The sequence below is a fragment of the Monodelphis domestica genome, chromosome 4 (genome assembly GCF_027887165.1).
Source record: "Monodelphis domestica isolate mMonDom1 chromosome 4, mMonDom1.pri, whole genome shotgun sequence".
NCBI classification, from domain to species: domain Eukaryota; kingdom Metazoa; phylum Chordata; class Mammalia; order Didelphimorphia; family Didelphidae; genus Monodelphis; species Monodelphis domestica.
In genome coordinates, this window is record NC_077230.1 from 248,548,860 (window position 1) to 248,565,307 (window position 16,448).

The following is a 16,448-nucleotide window of genomic DNA, read 5'->3' on the forward strand; positions in this document are numbered from 1 at the left end:
AGTTTATTTTGGTCTTGGTAGCATTGTCTTGTGTGTGTGTGTGTGTGTGTGTGTGTGTGTGTGTGTGTGTGTGAGCAAAATCTTTTACATTTAATGTAGTCAGTGTTTTATCTATGTTATATTTTGTAATGTTCTGTGTCTTATTTGGACATAAATTCTTTCGTTATCCACAGACTTGACAGGTAAACTATTCCATGCAAACCTAACTTGTTTATGGTATCACCTCTTGTTTCTAAATTATGTATCCATTTTGATTTTACTTTGGTATATGGTATGAGTTTTTGGTCTATGCCTAGTTTCTGCCATGCTGTTTTCTAGTATGCCCAGCAGTTTTTGTCAGTGAGTTAATCTTCCAAAGGCTTGTATCTTTTGAGTTCATCACATAGTAGATTACTATAATAATTTATTATTGCATATTGAGTGCCTAACCTATTTCATTTGATTCACTATTCTATTTCTTAGTTTGGTTGTTCTGATGGTTGTTGCTTTCTAATACAATTCGAGATCTAGGGTGGTAAACCATCTTCCTTGATGTGTTTTTTTTCACTAATTCCCTGGACTTTCTTTCCTTTTTGTTTTTCCAGCTGGATTTTATTATTTTTCTACATCGATGAAATAATTTGGGGCAATTTGGAATGCCATTCTGTAGGTAAATTAACTTAGGTAGAATCCTCAAGTGTATTATATTGGCTCAGCCTATCCATGAGAAATTAACAACATTCCAATTATTTACACCTGACTTAATTTGTGTGAAAAGTGTTTTGTGGTTGTGATCACATAGTTTCTGGGTTTGTCTTGGCAGGTAGACTCCCAGATATTTTGTATTGCCTATAGTTATTTCAAATATAATTTTCTTTTCTATCTCTTACCTTTGAACTTTATTGACAGTATAGAGAAATACTGATGATTTATGTGGGTTTATCTATATGCTGCAACTTTGCTAGAGTTGTTAATTGTTCCCATTAATTTGTGCTTCGTTCTCTAAATTTCTCTAAGTTTACCATCATATCATTTGTGAAGTCATAGCTTTCTTTCCTCATTATCTAATCTAATTCCATTAATTTCTTCCCATTACTATAGCTAGCATTTCTATTATAATATTGAATAGTAATAGTGATAATAGACATACTTGATTAACTCCTGATCTTATTAGAAAGGCTTCAAGATACTCCCAATACAGATAATGCTTGCTGATAGTTTTAGATAAATAATATTTATTGTCATGTTGAGGAATATTCCATTTATTCCAATGATTTCTAACATTTTAATAGGAATGGGTGGTCTAGTTTGTCAGAAAACTTTTTTCTGTACTTATTGAGATAATCATATGATTTCAGTTGGTTCACATCATAATCTACCATGCATTCTATATACACATGTGATCTTAATGTTAGATATCATGCAATTAAAAATTAGAAGATAGGGGGCATCTGGGTAGCTCAGTGGATTGAGATCCAGCCCTAGAGATAGGAGGTCCTAGGTTCAAATTTGGCTTCAGACACTTCCCAGCTCTGTGACCCTGGGCAAGTCACTTGACCCCCATTGCCTAGTCCTTACCATTCTTCTGCCTAGGAGCCAATACACAGTATTGACTCCAAGATGGAAGGTAAGGGTTTAAAAAATTTTTTTTTAATTGGAAGATATATAATTCACTTTCTAAACATAGTTATTGTATATATTTCATTTTTAATGAAACCAGGAATAATAGCAAATATTAGAGATAACTTTGATTCCATGAACATGAAAAGGTTCTACACAGCCTAAATTAAGGCACTTAATGTATGAAGGGAAACAACCAAATGAAAAACAAATATTTGTGTAAAGCATGATTTTTGGAACCTGGACCAATTGAACAATATTCTCTTTTTTCCTCTCCATGAATGGTAAACCAATAATTTAAGGAAGATGGATAGGATTTAGCAGACTTAATCCAAATTTTGCATAATGGAAATTGGATAATTCTATGCCTTTTAATATGACTTCTGTTACTCATCATTACAGTTTTTGAAACTCAAGCTTGTATCAGATCCAGAACCTTGGCTGTTAGCTAAACGATTTCTCACAACTTTCTGTAAAGAGGTCAAAGAGAGAAATCAGACTGTTAAAGGTTGCTTGGAAGAAGTGCGATCAAGGTCAACATCAGTTTAGACTGTATCTAGTACAAAGCCTTACTTATAGACCAGTGGAGCTTGTGGGAGGAGGTTAAAACATTTTCTCTACCCTCATGTTTCTCAGTCTCTTTGTGTGGGTAGAAGGAGAGACCTTAGGAGATTTGTTTCAATCACATGCCATGATGAGAGCTAAGAAATGGATTTCTGGCCAAGTTAGATGACAGTTGAACTGGAAAATTTGGGGAGAAGGGTAAAGAACAATGCAGATAATAGAAGAATTAAAAAAAAACTCAAAATATGGCTGAATTCAGCTTTTGATGCAGCTTGATGAACAGTATCAGCCTGATAGTTTCTGACTAAGAAGAGATATGCCAGGGGTGGCTATAGAAAGCTTCATCAGCTCTGATTGAGATAACTGACTCAGAAAGTTGCTGATAACTTCATAACTGACTTGGAGAACTGAAAAAAATTTCATAAATATTAACAGAGAATGGCTTCCCCTTCAGAGGAAAGGCTGACTAAATATCACAAACCTAATAGATAGGGAACGAAATTACAGGGGTCAGTGGAAGTAATATTTTGGCTAAGGACAAAATAAATAAAGGCACAGAGATAGAGATAGAAAAGGGGAGCAGGCTGGAAAAGCTGTAGATCCTTTTCTGCAGAGGAGATATTTATTCACAAAACAACACTCACACTCACACATCTTCTCCCTCCCTGCCCCCAGTGAATGGTGGTGGCTAGAATATCTAGTTAAGAGATGAGCTGGATAAGAGGTTAGATGCCTGTTTGGAGTAGTATATATGCCCAGTAAGGAAAAACTGAGTCATAAGACCTATTGAGAATCAGTGTAGTACAAAACCTGGATGGGAAAAGCAAAAATCCATTATCTGAAGGGAGACAATGAAGAGCAAGTTTGGTCAGCGCAGACCCTGAAGAGATCCAAAATGCTCTAAGATGTCAGTAAGAAAATATCAGTTTAACAATGGCAAAGGGATGAGTTGCCCCTCCAAGAATTTGTCCAACACAAGTTCCCTGAATGTGTATCCCCTCATACTGTGTTCCACATATGATTTTCATGAAGGTCTATTCTTCCTAGGAAATAGGTATGTATTGGGGAGAGGATAAGTTCAAAGTTAAGAGAAAGAGCACTATTGTTCTATTTCTATTTTTTAAATCTTTTCTATGAACTGTTTGTCATATGGCTAACTGACAACAGTAATACTCATGTGTTGGAGTTCTTGTGAAGGTGGATTTTAGTAGATTAGAGTAGAAACAGCTACATTGCATATTACTAGGCCTAGAGCCAGGAAGACAGGAGTTGAAATCTTGCCTTAGACACTTACTAGCTATGTAGCACTAGTCAAATCATTTAACCTCTACTGCCTCGATTTCCTCAAATGCAAAACAATATAATAATGACATCTACCTGACAGGATTTTTGTGAGAATCAAGTGAGATACTATTTATAAAGCATTCAGCACTGGAATGGAGTTGCTACATCAATGCTTATTCCTTTTCTTCCTCTTTCTTTTCTTGCCCCTCAAATAGGTAAAACTGGTGTTGCTCACTGGGGAATCCAAAATAGAAGATCACTGTAGACTAGATGACTTTGTTCAAATATCTCAGAATTATCTATTTAACAAGTTTGCTTCCAAGGAGAATGAATTAACTTGGAAGTATTACATAATCATGGGAAAGTGCCAGGTTAGCAATTAGTAGACCTGAATTCTAGGCAGAGCCCTGGCACCAATTAGCCAGTCATATTTGTTCTTTTGGTTTATTTGTTTGTCTTAGGAAATAATGAATTCATTCAAAGACAGGAATAACCTTGAAGAAGGAGGAAGAGGAGGAGAAAGAGGAAAAAGAGGAGTATGAAAAGGAGAATGAAGAAAGAAGAAGAAAGGGAAGAAGAACAAGAAGAACAAGAACAAGAAGAACAAGAAGAAGAAGGAGGAGGAGGAGAAGGAGAAGAAAGAGAAGGAAAAGGAGAAGAAGAAGAAGATGATGATGATGATGATGATGATGAAGATGATGATGATGATGAAGAAGAAGAAGGAGGAGAAGGAGGAGGAGAAGGAGAAGAAGAAGGAGAAGAAGAAAAGAAGAAGAAGAAAAGAAGAAGAAGAAGAAGAAGAAGAAGAAGAAGAAGAAGAAGAAGAAGAAGAAGAAGAAGAAGAAGAAGAAGAAGAAGGAGAAGAAGAAGAAGAAGAAAGAAGAAAGAAGAAAGAAGAAAGAAGAAAGAAGAAAGAAGAAGAAGAAGAGAAGGAAGGAAGAAAAAGATTTGTTATGAATCACTTTCCAGGTTCTATTTGTGTCAATCTTTATTTGTCCAAATAAGTCTTTCCGGATCTCTCTAAATGTATTTATTTCCTAGGCCACAATAAATTCTCTGTTACATTTATATACCATGATTTGTTACATAACCATGATACTAAAGCAATGCTTCAAAAGATTATGCAACTTCATTGGTGTGAGTACTCTCTAAAAACATAGATTATAATCTCTTCATTCATTATTTCATGTTCTAATAAAGTTTCATGGCCAAAATCCATAATGATCATCCCTTTGGTTTGAACACAATGCTGAATTAACACAAAGTCATTGTTACCAAAAATGTGAATTTTTAAAATTTACATTTTTTATCCCCTGCCAAAACTGTTTATCAGAGTATGCACTACATTCCCATTTCTTCTGAGAGCCCAAGGCCATGCTCAACTATTTTGAATCATCAGCAAAGGATTTCAGGGGAGAAAATGTGGGCTGTCAGTACTGGTGGTGGCAGTCTCTATGAAAAGGGAGAGAAGCTGAAATGTTTTTAAGATCTGTTTTTGCCTCCAATGTGCTATGGTACTTTAGGCAGCTAAATTTTCCTTTAGCTGCTAATCGTTATAATATGCTTTCATATCAGTAGACATGATCTCTTTGAGAGACAGAGTGGGATAGTGAATAGCCTGTTGGAATCTGAATCAGGAAGATCACCATTCCTCAATTGTTTCCAGCATGAACTAGCTTCATGATCACATGCATTAATCACTTCAGGTCTCGGATTTCCAGTGTCCTCATTCTTCTGATATAATTTTCAGTTTTTCTTCTTCTACCCTAAGTAGAAACAATGGGTTTATATGGGAATATAGAAGATTAAACAACTTTAACTTGAGAGATAATCGTAGATGGAAGAGAAGACAATACCATGCTAAAACAGTGATTATATCTAATCTTCAATATTATTAAAGATGATAAAAATAATTGAAATTGAAATTTTATGTTTTGCATATGAGAAAACTGAGGCCTAGAGAGATTAAGTGACTTGTCCAGGGTCACACAGGTAGTGACAATATTAAAATCCAGATCTCCTAATTCTAGATGCCATAAGGTAAAATGATGAGGCTAATGTAAAGCTTCAAGAGATTCTGTAATTCCTTATTTCTTAGTGCTTGGTCATATGCATTGTCATGGCCAAAAATCCCTATTGACCAACCTTCTTGTCTGAGCTTAATAAGTAGTTAATTACTGGCTGGAATAATTGTTACAAAAAATGTAAATTTAAAAAAGGATTAAATAACACTGATTTTTCTGATGATAATTACTACTAGCCTTTCGCATTAAACCAAACATGATATGATTGTCCAAAGGGGAAATATGTTTACATAAGATTAAGAATAAAATCCTTAAGGCCACTGACCTAGAAGCATTATTAATTCATTTGTAATTGAGAAAATGAAGTCAGATCATGACCTTTTTCTTGATTCAGTTTCTGAAAGCATTTTGAGACCCCAGGTCCTGTGAAGATGACTTTCTTCTGGTATCCATTTAACGTATTAATACCTTGTGTACAAAGTGCCCATGTCCAAAATCAATATAAAATTGACAATTTTGTCAAGCAAGAAGACTCTTTCAAAGGATTGGGCAGAGACAGTGGCTACAACTGAGGAACAGATTGTCAAAAATAGCAGCGCAGTCAGCTGTTTGTGCTCCATATGGGACTCTGAAACAGTAGCATATGCTGGTGTTTGGGATTCAGTCAGCCTACAGCAATATGGCAACATTCCAGCTCTGAGCTTCAATGAAACAGAGACTGCTGTCATTGTTTACACAGGTAGAGCCAGAAGACTTAAAGACTCTTTCAAACTTCAGTCATCTATCCCTTTATCCTGTCCCCCAAAACAAAAGAGGAATGATATTAACGAAGCTAGTACCAAGGGGATTATAACAATTTAGTTTTTCAGTTTCCCTGATGTCTTCTGGTCTTTTTCTACTCCTTTCCCCATCTAATCTCCCCCACACTTCATCTTTCTCTTCTCCTCTCCACAAAATAAACTCTACTTGGCAAATGTATTGGGAAAATATCTCTTACCCCAATTTTCTTTCAATATTTCCTCAGAACAGAGATGACTTGGGGTTCTCAGAGGCCATGTCAGTGGCCTTGCAAGCTCTATCAGGTTCTACCAAGTTAGAAAGATTTTAAAATGGGTCTGGTCTGGATTGTATTTCTGTCATTCAAAGGGAAGACTGTAAAGAGACTCATCAGCAGAGTCACCAAATGATGACCTTTTTTTAGCAACTCATGAAATTATTTACTTAGTTGATACAAGGACTGTATATTTTGCTCATAAAGGGACTTGCTAAACTATTAAAGAGTGCTTACAATATCAGTAAATGCAGAGAGGATATCCATTAATATTCTGGATTCTTTTTTGTATTGATACTGTATGGCATTAGGGAAAGAACATTGAATATAATATTACCACCACCGCTAATGCCTACCCCCACCATCCACAACAACAGCAATAATTAATTAACTTATAGAGTTTGCAGAGCACTTTATACATCTTAGGTCATTTGATCCTTAACTAGGAGAGACTGTTTCTGTTTCCACTTAATCCATTGTGTGACATTGACTAACACACATTTGGTCAAGTTCCTTAACTTCTTAGAGTAGCATTTTTTTCCTATCTTCACAAAGGAGAGTATTCTACTTAACGATTTCTAACTCCCAAATTGTATAGCTTTCTCTTTAAACACTAGCTCCTTGAAGTGGGAGATGGTAATTTCCCCAAGTGCTAACTATAATACTTGAATTTATTTGAATTCAACAGTGAATTCCAACATTGGCTAAAGTACTCAAGAAAAGCCAAATGAATCCATTAGGCATCTAGTCTGTCCAAGGCTCTCTGCTAGGTACAGGGGGTAGATAGAAAGATAAATAAGGCCCTATTCCTGTCTTCAAGGATCTTATCTAGCAAATAAAATGTACATAAATAAACATATGAAACTGACTGTGAAAAGTGCTATCACCTAAGATTTAGTAAAGTGCTAGAGAAGAACAAGGAAGACATTACTTCTTTTTGGTGAGATCAAGGAAGATTTTAACAAATTAGATGGAGAAGGAGGCAAGGTATTCCAGACATAGAGAAGAAATAATATCAGGCTGGTATCAAGGGAAAAGGATGGAATTCTTGGTAGATGAAATAGCATGAATAAAGATATACATGCTCCAGAATAGGAGGCCAACAGAGATCACAGTCTGGAGGATTTAACCCATTCGGTCTGGAAGAGATAGTAAGTATTTGAATGCAAACATGACTAGTTCTAATCAGGGTTCACATTCTACATTCCACTTGGACATCTGCCCTGCCATATGCCATACCATTCAATCCCTACCTTGTAACAACTTCCTCTTCTGTGATAGGTAACAGGTGCTGGACCTAAAAATTGTACTTCTAATGAAGTTCTGGACCTTCTATGCACTAAGAAATTATTACTTGCCCAGGATTACACAGTCAATATTATGTATCAAAGGTAGGAACGGAACTCAGATCTTCCTATCTACAAGGGCAATTCCATATGATACTGTATACTCCTTCCTCTGAAAGATATAATTAAATTGATACTATCTTTGCTAGTACTAGAGTGTGTGTGTGTGTGTGTGTGTGTGTGTGTTTAGGGGGACTTATGTGTCTCCAGATGTATACTTGACTTTCTCTTTGGCATTCAGCATTTGTCTTAAAGTCAGACCCTGACTTTTGTGTCATAAACGTTTCATTACTCAGGAGGCAGTGTGATATAGTGGAAAGTACTATGACCTAGGATCTGATCCCTCTCCTACCACCTATGAACTGTATACCCTTATGAAAATCATTTAACTCCCTTTATGGACCTCAGTTTCCTTTGTTTGCAAAATGAGAGAGTTGTATCACATGGCCTTGAACGTTTCTTTCAGCTCTGAATCTATAGTCTTATGATTGTGATATTCAGCCTCAAACACAAAGTTCAGAAAAATTTTTCATTGGTTAACTGAAGTGAAAATAACACATTTCAATCCCTATTTTAGTGACTATTGTTATTTCCCTATCCCACCTAGTCAATCCATCAATATATCAACAAACATTTATTAAGTGCCTTCTGTGTATCAGGTTGGTTGTTATTAGAAGGACAAATACTGAAGTTGAAGCTTAAATATTTTGGATATATAATAAGAAGACCAGACTAATTAGAAAAGACTCAGATGTTGAGAAAGATTGAAGCCTAAAGGAAAAGGGGATAGCAAAGAATTAGATGGCTGGAAGTGTCATGGAAGCAATGGCAATGCCCTCTGACTGCCTGGGAGATAATGGCCCAGGCATGGAGAAGAGACACAGGAAATTCTCAGAACCTAAAAATGGAATGTCTCACTCATAGAATAGCCAGAAGACCTGTGTCACCAGATCAAAGAGTATATATACTAGACAGTAAGGTCTTCACAACATCAGGTAATGAGTAATACATCTAGAGTTCAATGGCTTCGCATAGAAATATTAATGGATAAAAAGCAAAAACATCATTGAAAGGAGAAATATGGTATGTGCATTATTTTTAAAACTCAATAGTCTCTTCTAGGTAGAAGAATGAATGATTGGTGTGTTTCTGAACAAAGATTTTAAAATCCTTCTCTCTATTTTTAAACACAAGCCTTCAGAAGGAGGGGGTTTTACCTGAGGTCCCTGAATTTGTCTTTTAAAAATATTTTTACAACTTTCAATATAATTAGATTTCCTTTGTCATCCTATGTACTTTATTTTATACATTAAAAAAAAAAACATTATTCTGAGGACACGGTAGATTTCATTGATCAGATTGCCGAAGAAGCCCATGATCCAAGAGAGGTTAAGAACCCTGATGATACTGCACATAGGCTGTAGAGATACAGGAGTCAGGAGACTACTTTGTCCCTTGACATTGTTGCTTATTAACTCTATTATTCTGGATAAATCATTTCCCCTCTCTGAAATTCTTTTTTCCTTCTTTGTAGAATAAAATATATGGATTAATCCTTTGAAAATTTCTGTCTAACCCATATGATTTATATTTCTATCTATACTAATAAAATCTCATGACTTATATGAGAAACATCCCCATTATTCTTCTGTGTGCCAGCATTCATTGCTTTGGACTGTTTGACTATGGTGTTCACTAGACTTTGAAAACTCAGACTGCTAGAGAATGTCAATATTCAAAAACTTTTAAGGGCATCCTTTCACCACATTTAGGTCCACCCCCCTTTCATCTGGGCTATTCACACAAATAGCAATTGTGTCAAATTGGTAAATATATTTATTCCTGAGGCTGTGCTATGTTAACTAAATGGGTGAAAGTAAATGACAGGAGTATCTTAAGGAACAAATATTAGCAATTACTGGATTGTCTTGACAACTTTACCCTTTCCCTACACACTAAAATTATATCTATACTGTTCTCTTCTGTGTTATATACCTAGACTATTCCTTGATACTTTCTAAATAAGTTTTCTAGGGGTTGATGGAAAGGTGAGAGGGTAGGAGGGTAGCTATAGGTGGTAAAAAAATAGCTGGCATGACTGGATCCTGTCTAGAGAAACTGAAACCCATAACATCCTTACCAATCAGGATATTGTGCACCAGGATATGATTTACAGCATATGTTTAAGCCATGCAACTCATCTAAAGGATGACCAAAATGAAAACAACAGCAACTGATTGTAATATAGCAGTTTTATGATATACAAAATAACATTCTTTTATTTGATATTCATTGAAATAAAAAGCCCCAATCAGGGCAGAGTATTGTATCAGTATTCTTATTGCTAGAATGATATCGTGGGAAAATTGATAGCTATGGAATTAGAAGAATGGAACAATTCCTATCCAAGCTCAACTACCTATGTGACCTTGGGGAAGTTGCTTATTTCTCCCTCACCCCCTTTATTAAAGTTTATTTAATTAATTAATTTAGAATATTTTTCCATGGTTACATGATTCATGTTATTTCCCTCTGCTCCTCATCCCCTCCTCCCCTAGCCAATGAGCAATTCCATTGGGTTTCACATATATCATTGATCAAGACCTATTCCATATTATTAATATTTACAATAGAGTGATTGTTTAGAGCCTACATCCCCAATCAAATGTCTTTATTCTGTTTCTACTCCTATAGTTCTTTCTCTGGATGTGTATAGCATTCTTTCTTATAAGTCCCTCAGAATTGTCCTAGATCATTGCATTGCTGCATGTAGAGAAGACCATTACATTAGATTGTGCCATAGAGTATCATTCTCTGTGTGCAGTGTTCTTCTGGTTCTGCTCCTTTCTCTCTTCATCAATTCCTGGAGGTCGTTCCAGTTCACATGGAATTCCTCCAGTTCATTATTCCCTTTAGCACAATAGTATTCCATCACCAACAGATACCACAACTTGTTCAGCCATTCCCCAATATAAGGGCATACCCTCATTTTCCAATTTTTTGCCACCACAAAGATTGTGGCTATAAATAATTTTGGTCAAATATTTTTCCCTATTATCTCTTTGGGGTACAAACCCAACATTGGAATGGCTGGATCAAAGGGTATGCAGTTTTTTAAAGCCCTTTGGGCATAGTTCCAAATTGGCATCCAGAATGGTTAGATCAATTCATAACTCCACCAGCAATGCATTAGTATCCCAACTTTGTGACATACCCTCAACATTTATTACTTTCTTTTGCTGTTCATATTAGCCAATCTGCTAAGTGTGAGGTGAAACCTCAGAGTTGTTTTGATTCACATTTCTCTAATTAAAAGAGATTTAGAAAACTTTTTCATGTGCTTATTGATAGTTTTGATTTCTTTATCTGAAAACTGACTATTCATGTCCCTTGCCCATTTGTCAATTGGGGAACAGTTTAATTTTTTGTATAATTAATTTAGCTCTTTGTAAATTTGAGTAATTAGACCTTTGTCAGAGGTTTTTTGTTATATTTTTTTCCAATTTGTTGCTTCCTTTCTAATTTCCATGGCATTGGTTTTATTTGTACAAAAACTTTTAATTTAATGTAATTGTAATTATTCATTTTATATTTTGTAATATTCTCTATCTCTTCCTTGGTCTTAAAAATCTTTCCTTTCCCATAGACCTGAGAGGTATACTAGTCTATGTTTACCAAATCAACTTATAATTTCCTTCTTTATATTCAAGTCATTCACCCATTCTGAATTTATCTTGGTATAGGATATGAGATGTTCATCTAAACCTAATTTTTCCCATAATATTTTCCTAGTTTCCCAGCAGTTTTTGTCAAATCATGGGTTTTTGTCCCCCAAGCTGGAATTTTATGGTTTATCATATATTATCTTGCTGAGGTCATTTACCCCAAGTCTATTCCATTGATCCTCCCTTCTGTCTTTTAGCCAGTGCTATATTATTTTGATGATCACTGATTTATAGTATAATTTAAGATCCTATACTTCTAGGCCCCCATCCTTCACATTTTTTCATTAGTTCCCTTTATATTCATGATCTTTTGTTCTTCAAAATTAGCTTTGTTATAATTTTTTTCTAATTCAGTTAAAAAGTTTTCTGGTAGTTTGATAGGTATGGCACTGAATAAGTAAATTAATTTGGGTAGGAATGTTATTTTTATTATATTAGCTTGTTCTACACAGGAGCAATTAATGTTCTTTTTCCAATTATTTAGATCTAATTGGAAAGTGTTTTGTATTTGTGTTCATACAGCTCTTGTGTTTGCTTGGTAAATAGAGTCCTAAATATTTTATATTGTCTAGGGAAGTTTTAAGTGGAATTTCTCTTTCTAGCTTGTGCTGCTGAGATAGGTTGGAAATATTTAGAAATGCTGATGGTTTATGTGGGTTTATTTTATATCCTGGAACTCTGTTAAAGTTGTTGATTATTTCCATTAGCTTTTTAGTTGGTGCTCTAGGTTTAAGGATTGAGTCTCTAGGATTAAGTAGACCATTATCATCTGCAAAGAGTGATAGTTAGGCTCTTCATTGTCTATTTTAATACCTTCAATTTCTTTTTCTTCTCTAATTGCTACTGCTAGTGTTCTAGAGTACAATGTTAAATAATAGAGGTGATAATGGGCATTCTTGTTTCACTCCTGACCTTATTGGGAAGGCTTCTAGTTTATCCCCATTGCAGATGATGTTTGATGATAGTTTTAGATATATGCTGTTTATTATTTTTAGGAAAGCCCCTTCTTTTCCTTTGCTTTCTAGTGTTTTCATTAGGAATGAGTGTTGTATTTTGTCAAAGTCTTTTTTCTGCATCTATTGAGATAATCATGTGATTTTGTCTGTTTGCCTGTTAATATGGTCAATTATGTGGATGGTTTTCCTAATTTTGAACCGTCCTTGCATTCCTGGTATAAATTGCACCAGATCATAATGAATAACCCTTTTGATGACTTGCTGGAGTCCTTTTGCTAGTATCCTATTTAAGATTTTTGCATCTATATTCATTAGGGAGATTGGTCTATAGTTTTCTTTCTCTGTTTTTGACCTGCCTGGCTTTGGAATCAGTACCATATTTGTGTCATAAAAGGAATTTGGTAGAACTCCTTCTTTGCTTATTATGTCAAAGTTGCTTATTTCTATCTGGGTTGCCTCATCAGCAAAATGACTAGATTTAACTAGATGAGAGGAATCAAACTGTAAGCCCAGGGCAGCCAGAATTAGATTAAAATGTAACTGGAGAATACTTAACAAAATAAATTAAAATATAATACAACATGTTATTATTTTATCAATTAATCATGTCTGATGCTTTTGACTCATTTGGAGTTTTCTTGCCAAAGATACTGGAGTGCTTTGCCATTTCCATTTCCAGCTCATTTTATAAGTGACAAATCTGAGGCAAAGAATGTCAAGTGACTTATCTAAGGTCACACAGCTATTATGTTTCTGAAACTGGATTTGACCTAAAATCTTCCTTACTTCAGAGCCAGAACTCCATGCATTGAACTCCTAGCTAACTGACAATATAATATAGATAAGATTAATTTATGATTTTAAGTCATTAGAAGCCTATAAGAAGACCTCTGAGATTGCTTCCAATTCTAAACTGTATATATATGCAATATGTATATATATATATATATATAAATTCCAATTCTGAATCATATATATATATATAACATATGTTTTTGTCAAAAAATATAAAAACAAGCAAACTTGTTGATCTTTGATAGACATTTAGGGTAAAACATACTGATGGCTTTTTGTGACCACATAATTCAAGGAAAACATTAAATTCAGGAGTATCCTTCAGTGAATGCAGTGGCTTCGGCATCCATGCCTGTCTCGCTCTGTCTTTGCTAAATCAGCTTGACCTCTCTGGGAGCTGTGACCACCTTACTAGTAAGATTCGTGACTCATTCCCCATCAGCTCTGCTGGTGAAGAATAACTAATAACTGACTGTAAAAGTGATCAAAAATGTTGTTAATATGAAGGCTCAGCTGGAAGGAATCTTCAGTGAGTTGGTGGATTTTCTATTTTTTATTGTTCTTTTTTAGGCTTCAGACATGAAACCATGTTGTAAAAAAAGGTTTTTCAGGAAAGTTAGGGTCTCTGATGCCTAAGTTGAGCTGCCACTATAAGTGAAAGAAATTCATTATGGTTAGTTATATTTTTTAGATGCATGTGCTTTTCTATTTAGCATCTGTATCTCCTAGATAGCTTCATTCTATATAGCATTTACAATCCTTTGAATGCTCCAGTCCTTTACAGTTTACTTTGTCCTCAGCTGACATTTCACTCTTCAATTCCTAAATTGGCAACAATTTTGCTAACTCTGACATGGGGGAGAAAGGAAAGGAAGTGCTAATATATCCCTCTTGATTGTGAAAGCTGAGGTTTGTGGTCACTTCTGGATTGGTGATAAATAAAAATGTCACATCATTTACTAGCTAAATAGGAGCAATTCACACAACACAATGACTTTAATTCCAGAGGCATTTGTCAGAGTAATACTCTGTTCTCTGTGCAGATCAAGAAGGTGGGGAGGGGGATAATCTCCCCATTTCAGCTTCAATTCAGAAATGATTTCTTTATGGCTTCATGAGGATGTCTCTAGGAGAAGGAAATAAGATTGATTGCTCAGGTGAATATGGACTCTAGATGTGAAGAATCTAAAAGAGCTACAATTTGATCATGTAAAGTTGAAAATCAATGTTCATTTTCTGAAGAAAGACATTGTTAAGAAGAGACCCATTTCTTGTTGGATGTTCCCAGACTTTGCAAGCCTATAGAGTTATTTGGGTTGCAGGGTAGAATTCTTTGCAGGACATAATCCTTTATTTAGCTGGTTGGCTTTCATCTGTGGGCTGGTGACTCAGAATATACTTTGCACCACAGTCACAGCTTTCTAGAACTTAGAAATGGAAAAATATAGCAAAAAGACCTCAGATTCCCATGAGAAAGGATGCAATTCATCAGATATTTATTAGCTCCGACCATGTACTGGGCACTTGGCAGGCACTGAAGATACTAAAATGAAAGATAACACAATTCTTGCCCTCAAGAATCTTAAAAACTAATAGCAAGAATATAGGCTATGTGGAAATAAAAATAAGTAAAAATATAAATTTGGGGGTCAGGGACAATTTCATGTTTGTGTATCTCAGTGTCTAGTGCCTTGGCACATAGTAGGCATTTAATTACTAGATATTATTAATTGTTCTACACCAAGCACAGTGCTGAGTTCTGGGATCACAAATACAATATATATACAAATACAATATAAAGGCAATTGTTTCCATCTTTAAGAAGTGTACAGTGTAATAGAGGAAATAACACATATAGAGGAGTGACCAGCAGGAAGGGGTATTTTGATTTGTAATGTTTAAAAGATGCTGAGTGGAGCCGTAAGGTACACCCTTTCCAATAGCAATGGGAGCATAGATTGGATTATATTTCCAAAATTAAAGAATGTGGGGTTGGTGGGAAGGGAGGATAACAGGGAGGACTGTAAAAGGTGGTGAAAAAATGACTGGCATAACTGGATCCTGCTTAGATAGACTGAGACCCGCAAAACCCTTAACAATCAGGATATTGGACATCAGGATGGCGGGAGTCTGTAACTGAAAGGGTTTAGTCCTCCAAGGTATGGTCTCTGGTTTAGATTTATTGAATTATGCTGTATTGAACTGAATGCCTTTGTACACCAGGAGATTATAGTAAAAAAAAATGTGATATACATGTACCCAGATCAATGCTGCCTAAACATTCATCACCCATATCTGTTCTCTCACAGCTGGTTGTTGTAGAACAACTGGGAGCAGTAGTGGAATTGGGAATGGTCCCAGAGGTTCAATGCATGAATTAATCCCCCAATCTTGCAGTAGCAGGATGGCAATGCCTCTAGGAACCAGTATAAGAAATTCTCTATTCTAGAAATGAAGAATTAGGCCAGCTTCTAGTCCATTAAAGAGTAAGACAGAGCTGTGCTTCTGTAAGCGAAACTGCAATAGAAACTCTATTCCTAACAGCCTCTAGTGGCTTTTTCCCCAGGAATTATGAATCCACGTTTCCTTCTGAACCAGCAGCTCTGGTTTTTGTTTTATTTTGTTATTGTTGTTTTGCTTTCAGGAGATGGATCTCATTGTTTATTTCTTCAAAAAAGGGAGTTTCTTTGTATATATATAATTTGCATGTATGTACATTATTTAATTGTGGTCAGTTAACATGGACCTGATAAGAACTGATTAAACACTAATCATGAGCATGTGCTCAGAAGTCCTTTTTGCATAGCAACAAAAGAAAGAAATTATATATAGATAGATAGATAGATTGATAGATAGATAGATAGATAGATAGATAGATAGATAGATAGATAGATAGATATACCCTGTTATAAACTTTAGTAGCTAGTTGATGTAGTGGATAGAATATTGGGCATTGAGTCAAGAAGATCTGAATTCAGATCCAGACTTAAATGCTTAACTAGATGTGTGATCTTGAGCATTTGTATCTACCTCAGTTTCTTAATTGTAAAATGAGGATGATAACATTAGTATTTATCTACCAGGGTTTGAGGGAATATTAGATG

General features: G+C 35.3%; 1 long non-coding RNA gene across 1 annotated transcript in view; it reads right to left on the minus strand.

Moving 5' to 3' along the window:
• The window catches only part of LOC103104473 (uncharacterized), a 93,529-nt gene that overhangs the window by 5,756 nt on the left and 71,325 nt on the right, over nucleotides 1–16,448 (minus strand). The window lies entirely within an intron of this gene.